Source organism: Panthera tigris, chromosome B3, assembly GCF_018350195.1.
Source record: "Panthera tigris isolate Pti1 chromosome B3, P.tigris_Pti1_mat1.1, whole genome shotgun sequence".
Taxonomy (NCBI): Eukaryota; Metazoa; Chordata; class Mammalia; order Carnivora; family Felidae; genus Panthera; species Panthera tigris.
The window spans coordinates 18,945,918-18,955,327 of NC_056665.1; positions in this window are offsets into that span (position 1 = coordinate 18,945,918).

Here is a 9,410-nt window from a genome sequence, read left to right on the forward strand (position 1 = left end):
TTTTAAATATCCACTGCCAGATATTTAGGCCCGAGTTGCTCTAGACTCCTAAGATACAAAGGTAATTGGTCTTTATTCGGTCATTAGTTATTCGGTCATTACCATTGAGATGTCTTAAGTGTTAGATAACTGAGGTGTCAAGTCGGCATATGGCGCTGCTGGATCTCATGACTTTTCTTTACGCTGCTGGTAAATAGTATTTAAACTTTTGTAAATATATTTCTTTACTAAGGGATCATGATGCCTTTTATAGGTATTTCTTTATCTTCCAGAAGAACTCTGTGATTCCTGAGCGACAGTTAACATTCTGAATCCCATTTGGAAAGACTGAGGTGATCTGCGGGGAGGTCCTGTAAGAGATGGTCGGTGTGGGAATGAAACCCTGAGCTAGTGCTGCTGCTCCAGCGCTCAGTCTCTTGTCCTGAAGGAGTGTCACACTCAGTATTGAAATGTGCTCTTATGTTTCCTTCATTCGCTGACGCCCAGAGTGCCTTGTGCTGCGTTTTCCATTGCGCATCCACAAACCATGCAATTTATCAATTCTGAAGATCCATTACGGGTAAAGGATCAGATTCCAGGGAATTACTCTCTTCTGTTGCAGATAGGACCTTAAAAAAAATTCGTATAATTGTTTGTGGTTACTATAAATACGTTCTGAATCTTGGTTTATTCCGGCATCTTAAAAATCATGCTTAGCACATTTTTTATGTTTCCTTTTAATTAGGAAATTGTTTCACATTAGTTAAGTGTGACTTCTTTTACATTACACTAAGTAGTAATGAAGTGATTCACTTTTCTCTGAAATAGTATTTTATGAATCAGAAAAGAAGTGGCTTAATTTGGACAACAGGACTTAGTTGAAGTTGAGAGACTCGGTCACATGATGAGTAGGCTGTGCCATTGTGACTGACACAGAGGTAATCCAGCTGCAGGGAGTTCCTATTTTATCTGGCAAATGGAGTCCTATTTTTCTTGCTGCTCAGGCTTGAAGCTAATGTTGCTTTTCTTCCTCTGATAGTGTTGGGTCAGGTCACTGCTCAGTTTTCTTTTTCTTTACTGAAAAAAAGAAAAAAAAAAAAAAGACCATTTGTAGGGGTAGGACATGGGTTTACAGTACATGACCATTTTGTATTTCTCTAGGGGCTTTCTAGGTTTTCCCTCTCTTAGTTCTGGCCACTTAACCCTTTAGCGAAGTACATACACGTGCACAAGGTATGGCCTTGGCCACACCAGGTTGCTTTTGTGTGCTGGTTGTAGAGTTCCCAGATTGTTCGTTTTTCCTGCCTTACCTGGGTAGAATTCTAGCTTACTACCATTTAGGAAGAATGCCTAGCAAACTAGTCAGGGCTACATCCATCTATCATCTTGGGTAGCGCCACAGAGGAACAGATTGCATTTCTTCTTGGTTTATTACCAGTGCTCTTAAGAAACCATTTGCTGTGAGATCTTTGCACAGTGAGCTCCTGGGGGACAGATCCCTGGTCTTATTTGCCTAAATCTCAAACAGTTCCCTTAAAGCCTCCAAGGAAACCAGGAACAAGTGGATGACAGCATCAGCTTTTCTCAGTTCCAAATCTCGGGTAAGTGGAGTCCTCATTCCTGCCAGTATTGCCTTTTGCTGTTCCTTCCTCCTCCCCTCTGTCCACATCCTTCTGGCCTCCCCTCCACCATAGTCACTGGGCAGTGGACTCACATGATCGACCATGCGTGACACTGTGATGGCAAGCTTCCAAAGAGAGACTGCTGGACTCTGGCTGCAGGGAATTCTGTCCACCAGGAGACTGCATCCTGAGCTGGCACAGCGCATCAAGCTTCTTGAAGGATTCCTGTTCCCGTTGGGGCAGTGGACACTCCATGTATGTCCAATTCAGCATGTCTAGACAGGGATCCCCGACTCACTGTGTATCTCCATGGGCTAGAGCCATGCTTAGAGCTCTCCTCAGTTCTCAGGGCAGCTAGATGGGGACCGAGGCAGAACCCCTGGCCCATCACTACCCTCCATGCTCAGCCTGTAGAGCACAAATCGTATCATTTTCTATGTAGTAGGAAAGCACCAGCATAGGTGGCTCTTTATGTTCTTTAACCTTCTCCTGAGTGCCTCCTTGGCATGGTGCCTCACAAAGTATTACACAATCAATATTTTTCAAATGACTGAATCTCATCCAAACCCTTCCTTTTACAGGTGGGAAAGCTGGGCAGTTGAGAATGGAAGTGATTTGGTAGCTGTGGCCACGCACGTAGTGACTGGCGGTAGGGCATAGAAGCCAGGCTTCCTCAACCCCTGCGTTCTCCGGCCCTCCCGGGACTAGCTGGCTCTCCTCTCACTGGCACCAGTTGCTTCCCATGAACAGCAATTGACCCATTGTTCACACAGCAGTGATGGGATGAGACACACTTTGGCAAGAGTTGGCAGGGCTCGGGATTTTCTATACCTACTTCCTAGATTTAAAGCCCACACATCCATACACTGCCTGTAATTTCCTACAGAATGTTTTCTGAAAATTCCATTTTAGCCTCTGCCACAACTTTTTGAACTGAGGAGAAACAACTACGATTCTGGAGACGCCCTTAGGAAGTACACTGCCATCCTTGTGAGCGTGGCAACAGAAATTCTCGGCATGCTGTGTTTCTGTTTTGCACTGCATGTTTACAAGATGTCCCATAACTGGATACATGAGCCTGTACTGAGACCCCTGTGGCATTCAAACTCAAGCTTTTTTTTTTTTACCCCTTTCATCTTTCATGCAGGCAACTAAGATTGATAGATGTTCCCATCCTTCCATCACATTTTATGATCTCTTACATTCATGATATACATTCCCATTGGGAGTTAAGGAGACCTGCCAAGGAGTAGAGGGAGGAACTTGGATATTTCATCTTAGCAATAAGGTTGAGTTGAAATAAATATCCTTGTATCAGATAGCAGCTAATTGTTGTGTACACTTTAAAATAGATGCTTCTTTAAAAAGCAAAATAAGAAATAGTTGTTTTTTATCTGGAGGCTTCTGAAGTTTGTATGTAGGGTGCTGATAAGTTTTCTTAGGGATTAAATCGTTACCTTCAGCAATTAAAAAGTAAAACTTGCAGATTTAGAGGTGGGGGGGGACCAAGTGTCACTACTGACATGGAAGGTGTCATGTTAGTTTAACCCACAACTATATGGCCAAGTAATCTTTAACAAAGCAGAAAAAAAATATCCAATGGGAAAAAAGTCTCTTCAACAAATGGAGTTGGGAAAACTGGATGGCAACATGCAGAAGAATGAAACTGGACCACTTTCTTTGACCATACACAAAAATAAATCCAAAATCAATGAAAGACCTAAGTGTGAGACAGGAAACCATCAAAATCCAAGAGGAGAACACAGGCAGCAACCTGTTTGACCTAGGCTATAGCAACATCTTACTAGACATGTTGCCAGAGGCAAGGGAAACAAAAGCAAAAATGAACTATTGGGACTTCATCAAGATAAAAAGCTTCTGCACAGCAAAGGAAACAACTAAAAGCCAGCCGATGTAATGGGAAAAGATAATTGCAAATGACATATCTGATAAAGGGTTAGTATCAAAAATTTATAAAGAACTTATCAAACTTAACACCCAAAAAACAAATGACCCAGTTAAGAAATGGGCGGAAGACATGAATAGACATTTTTCCAAAGAAGTCATCCAGATAGCTAACAGGCACATGAAAAGGTGCTAACATCACTCATCATCAGGGAAATACAAATCAAAACCACGGTGAGATACCATGGCACACCTGTCAGAATGGCTAAAACAAGAAACAGGTGTTGGTGAGGATGCGGAGAAAGGAGAGCCCTCTTGGCACTGTTGCAAAGTGGTGCAGCCAGTACTCTGAAAAACAGTACGGAGTTTCCTCAGCAAGTTAAAAATAGAACTTCCCTACAATCCAGCAATTACAATACCCAATAAAATATTGGGTAAAAAATTACAATATTTACCCAAAGAATACCAAAAGATTTGAGAGGGTACATGCACTCTGATGTTTATAGCAGTATTCCCAACAATAGGCAGACTATGGAAAGAGCCCAAGTGTCCCTCAACTGATGGATGGATAAAGATAATGTGGGGTGTGTGTGTGTGTGTATATATATATATATATATATATATATATATATATATATATATTACTCAGCCGTCAAAAAGAATGAAATCTTGGGGCATCTGGGTAGCTCAGTCAGTTGAGCATCCAACTTTTCATTTGGGCTCAGGTCATGATCTGGTGGTCATGGGATCAAGCCCCAAGTCAGGCTCTGTGCTGGCAGCCTGGAGCCTGCTTAGGATATTCTCTCTCTCTCTCTCTCTCTCTCTCTCTCTCTCTCTCTCTCTCCCCACCCCCCTCCCTCTTCTTCCCCCTATTCTCTCTCACTCTCCCTTTCTCTGTTCCCCCCCCCACTCTCTCAAAATAAATAAATAGACATTAAAAAAATGAAATTTGCAACAACATAGATGGAGCTAGAGTGTATTAATGCTAAGGGAAATAAGTCAGAGAAAGATACCATATGATTTCACTCATATGTGGAATTTAAGAAACAAAACAGATGAACGTATGGGAAGGGGGGAAAGAGGGAAACAAACTGTAAGAGACTCTTAATAATAGAGAACAAACAGGGTTAATGGAGGGAAATTGGTGAGGAATGGGCTAGATGGGTGATGAGTATTAAGGGCACTTGTGATGAGCAGTGGGTGTTGTATGGAAGTGATGAATCCCAGAATTCTGAAACCAATATTGCACTGTATGTTAACTAACTAGAACCAAATAATTTTTTTAAAGGAAGGGTGTCCAATTATTTTACCCTAATTCATCAGCCTTTAGAAGTATGATGCTTTATTCCAGAAAGTATCCATGGAACATTTGGAGGTCCCATGGTTAAAATCACAGCACACATGTCAATAAGGTGGTCATTTCACTTCCAACTTCCTGTCAATCCCAATTCAGGGTAGATTTGAAAGTTAACACCACCACCTCCCCACCCCTGGCAGGTGTTTCTAAGGCATGAGTTGTAGGGCCATTAGGGTCTCCACCTGCCGAGGTAATACCAGTAGTGGTATTACTCGCCTCACACCTCCTCCTGGGAAGAGCTCGTCCGGGGAGGAATGGGTTCAACACATGGCCACAGTTCCATAACAAAATCATCAGCCAAACAAAAAGATACACCACCAGGAGCCTAGAATTGAGACAGCCAGAGCTAGTAGCAGTCTCTTCCTTACCTTGGAGCCCCTTAAAGAATAAGGGATGGCCTCACCTGAGTCACAGAAGCTGTGGGCCTGGGATGCAGCAACTTGCTACAGCCTGTTGAGCACACTTGCCTTGACTTCTCATTCCTGTTCAATCTGTCCTCCGGTGTATCTGTCCCATAATACATAAGTGATGAATGTGTTAACACACCCCCACAAAAGCGTGTGTGTGTGTGTGTGTGTGTGTGTGTGTGTGTGTGTGTTATTACTAAAATAAAGCCTTAGATGAACAGAGATGAGATTTTGATCAAAGAACAGTGTTGGACAGAAAACTGGCTCTCATGGAAGTAGGGCAGGCCTGCGTGCCTCTGCAGAGGTCAACTCTGATTGTGTGTCATGACGTGAGCAGGACTTCCATGTTAGGGGCCTGAGTATTTATAGTAACCGGTTAGTCAGGTCTAGAAGGGGATGGGAAACTAAGGCAAGGAGGCAGTGGAGGGGCTGGTGCTCGGGAATGAGTGTTAGCTGGGAGATCTGTGGTGGGGGGAGCAGGGCAGGGGTGTCCCGTCCTATTGGACACCCAGCCCGAACCCAGGACAGTAGTTGGGATTGCCTCTTGGGACGGCTTCTCCAAGGCATTCCTGTTCCAGTGGTGAGAATGCCCTTCCCCTCTGCCTTCCCTTGGGAAGTCATGATTGGAGAGATTGTCCTGCAGTTCCTCTTTCCAAGGGGGAAACCGGTTTGTAGGTTTGTCTCCACCTGCCATGTTGGAAGCCCCTGGAAGGCAGGGATCTCACATTGGGCTTTGTGGACCAACAAACAGAACAATGCCTGGCTGTAGTCATGGGGCCTCGTAGATGGTGAGGGAGGGAGGGAGGGAGGGAGTGGGTATAACAGCCCCTTGAAAGCTCTCTTATCAGGTAAGAAAATTGGAGGAGAACCAGTATTCGATTTGCTCACATAGATTCCATTAAGCTACCATTTATTCTTTGTCGATTGTCACCAGCACCCTGTGAGGTAGGTACTTTGATCGTTTTCACAGCTGAAGAGACTGAATCTGGTTCTTCCCCACTCCAGTTTGCCTGTCAAGCTCTGCCAGGCCCTGGCCCACCCACCTCACCAGGGTGCCTCCTCCCCAGGGATGCTTCCCAAGCCTCCAAACGGGCCTCACTCACCCTTCCCTGGGCTCCTCCAGACATCTGCATTGCCCCTGTTATCACAGATGCCACCCACTGTCTTGTTCATTGTGTGCACTTGTGTTCCAGAGGGTTCTTAATGTAGAACCTATGAAATCTAAGTGTGTGACATATTGTATGGGTGCACATGTGAGTTTTCTAGGGAAGAGGGTCTGGGGTACTGTCAAATTGTCAAAGGGCCCTGTCATCCCCTAGTGTCAACAAGTGGCACATTGACCCTGTGGTAGTTGCCGAGTGTGTTTCCCTGCCAGCCCAGAACCAAGGGCAGCTCCTCGACCCACCTCTGGGGCCCTGCCCATGTACTTGGCCTAAGTCCTGAGTACTCCGCGCTGAGCCAGGTGATGATGGCATACACCTCCTCCTGCCTCCTGGGCCCAGAGTTCCCACCTACCCCTGACTGGGCTGGGGTGTGAGTCGGCTGCCTTGGTCTCCCTTCCTCCCCCATCTTTCTTCTCATCTCCTCACTTAACTATTTCCACATGAGTCCTAAACCTCCATCTTCAGTGAGAAGGTCTTAGGGAGCAGAGAGTTTTGGGGCAAGAAGGGACCTGGGGGACCCCATGCTGTAATTTGGGGAAAGGAGAGGATGCCCTGACTAGAAGAGCCTGGAGAGCTTGCCCGTGGCCTCGCAGCAGATGATGGTGCCAGCCAGATGCTGGGCCCTTCTTGCTGGCCGTCCACTGTGCTTCCCTCCACCCAACATCTGCAGGCTCCCCAGTTACCTCAGAGAAAAGCTCGGAGCTTCGAGGGGAACAACAGCAATGCTGACTCTCCCGGATGATGAGCCATGACATTACTGTCCTGAGAGGCCCTCAGAGGGTTACTGTGGCCAGAACGGGCTCTACTGTGGCCCATGGGTGGGGGTGCTGGCACTTTGGTTCACAGCCTTCAATTGCTTGCCTCATCCTTGAGCTAGGCTGGCTCCCCACGATGTATACCCCCGCATCACATCCTCTCCTGGGCACCTTTGTGAGTTAAGATAAAAGGGCTAGTATATAGGCTCCAGTGTGGAACATCTAAACCCTATATTATATGAGGATCCTGGCAATCCCTTTGAGAATTCTGTAGAAGCACTTACTCACCAAGCCTATAATTAAGTAAGTGGCTAGCTTCATGGAAATGCTTGATGTTTAGGAACTTATTACAGGGTTTCAAAAAACGAAAAGAAAAAAAAAAACAAAACCTGACCTGAGATTAACTGATACTATTACTTCCTTCCCCATATAATAATTTTTAAAATTAAAAAGTGCTTTAATCACTTTGTTTTAATGGGTAAAAATAAAATGCCTGCTTAGTAGTTTCTAACTCACCATCTCAATGATATAGAAGTTGAGATACTCCTCCAGTTGGACTGTGCCCCTGGAAAACTGTATGAGAAAGCTCCTTCCTGAGAAGAGTCCCTTGGTCTTCCTAACACAGTGGAACCCCAGTTGAGTTCTGGATGGGGGATCCCTTATGTAACATCCACAGACCTCACCACTGTTGTCTTTACTGAGCATGTTCACAAAGTCCCGGAAAAGTTGAGAAATCCAGTTGAGAACTGCTGGCTCATTCAATCAATACATACATATTTATATATATTTTAGCACCTGTGCTGAGGGGCCAGCATAGTGCCAGCATTCAAGGAGCCAGCTGGTGATGGAGCCCAGGTGACAGATAAGAGATAATGGGGTGGGGATTGTGGGAGAGGAAGAAGCAGGGCTGGTGTGGGGAGGCCAGGCTGTGTGGAAATCAGGTAGGGCTGTGCTTGCCCAAGGACTTCCATGTTTTAAATTCAAACTGTACACCATTCCTGGAGTGTGGAATTATGGTACTCCACTGTATACCTTGAGTGAGAATCAGAATCCCCCAGAGGGCTTTTTAAAATATCACTGAACTCCACTCCCAGAGTTTCTGATGCAGCAAGTCTGGGGCAGGGGGAAGCTCAAGAATCTGCATTTCCAATGAGTGCCCAGGTGATGCTGATGCTGCTGGTCAGCAGACAACACTTAGAACCACCACAGGCAGGTATTACCTCAGGCTTTTGCATGACAAAAGGGAGAAAAGATAACAATCCAACAGTTAGTATGAGATGTTATAGAAACCACCTTCCTACTTGTCCATGAGTTGTGAATAAAGTAGATCTAGTGATTCTCAGAAACCACAGGTAAAATGAGTCCCCTTTATGGGCCAGCCTGAATGGTTCTATATGTATTGTGTTAACAAAGAATAAAAATCTCCCCCCTTACAAGCTGACTGTACGTCTGGTCCTTTATGTCTCTAATTATCTTTTGCAACTACTTAATTTAAGTTGGGCACAGACAAAACCAGTACTCTGTAGTTCTGCTATCCTGCTGTTTTTGTTCTTCAGCCTAGTTAAGCAGCCTGTATATAATATGGCTGCCAAACATTGGTAATGACAGTCGTAGCCTGCTCTGGGGTGGGGGAGACCGTGACTCTAGCTGCTTCAGCCAGCATGTGCTTTGGCTCTACCCACGAGGCGAGCTGCCAATGGCGTGTCCCGAAGATGGAAAGAAGCATCAGCAGGGATGCCCCAAGCCAGGTTGGGCTGGGGGCAGCCTGAGCGCCCCACAGTAGCCTGAGGAAACTATTGTACCCACAAATCCTTTCCTAGCCCCGGGATGCAGCGTGGGCTTCTTGGAGACTAAGTTGGTATTACCCATTTTAAGACATATACACACACACAAAATCATCAGGAAATGAGTATAGCTTTGCACGGGCTGCTGCTACTGCTGGTTCAGGAGCCACTCTGAGAGCCACCAAAATGGACTCATCTCTGTATGGAATCTACCTGCTAAAAACAAAGAATTCATGGTGTTCCCTCCTCCCTACCATGTCGTGTTTTTTTTTTTTAACAGTTTAGTTGAATTTGTAATTGTTATACAAAAAGCTTTACGTATTTAATGTGTACAATCTGATGAGTTTGATTGTTCCCATTGGAAAGTTGGAAAAACAGACAACTTGAAGGAAAGGCAGTGTTCAGAGTTTGTCCTCATGGTGCAAGAAGCTGCTACAT